This window comes from Limulus polyphemus, unplaced genomic scaffold (assembly GCF_000517525.1).
Source record: "Limulus polyphemus unplaced genomic scaffold, Limulus_polyphemus-2.1.2 Scaffold3208, whole genome shotgun sequence".
NCBI classification, from domain to species: domain Eukaryota; kingdom Metazoa; phylum Arthropoda; class Merostomata; order Xiphosura; family Limulidae; genus Limulus; species Limulus polyphemus.
In genome coordinates, this window is record NW_013668818.1 from 54,352 (window position 1) to 55,153 (window position 802).

Genomic DNA, 802 nt, shown 5'->3' on the forward strand with positions numbered 1-802 from the left:
ATGCGATCAGCACATTGGGACTGTGGATGCGTTATAAGAGTGACGGTCAAATCCCATTATTTGGTCTTATGAGTGTAGCCCAAGATTTGGCGATGGTGGTGTTGACTAGCTGCTTTCTCTCTCTCTATGGACGGCTAGCGCTAATGCAGACAGCCCTCGTGTACCATTGCGTGAAGTACAACAGACAAACAAACAAAAACCATGAAGGGCGACTCTCCCATCTCCGGTTTCTTTCTAGATAAAAATATCATTTGTGCATTTACTCAGAAGATTTGTTTGTTTGTAATTAAGCACAAAGATACACAATGGGCTATCTGTGTTCCGCCCACTACGGGTATCGAAACCCGGTTCCTAGCAGTCATACCGCTGAGCCACTGGGGGCTACTTAGAACGAGACATTTCTTACGTTTTGTGGATGGTTTTATTGTACACACAGTTTTTTTATGTTTACTACGTTCGACAAGAATACATAATCTACTGAGTACATTTAAATGTTTAGATACTCTACTAGGGTCTGCGAGGAGTCTTTCTCTCCCACCCCCCCCTATCAAAAAGACTTGATATGGTCCTCTTAAAGTTTTGTAATGAGCAGATCAACCTACACTACAACACCATATGGAATAATCAGAACGTTTCCAAATATCATTTAGGCTATAAATCAAAACTAACTTTTAAGGTTCAGATCTATCTACATTATGTTAACATATATCATCTTGTTTGTAGTTAAGCACAAAGCTACACAAAGGGCTATCTGTGCTCTGCCCATCACGGGTATCGAAACCCGGTTTCAAGCGTTGTAAGT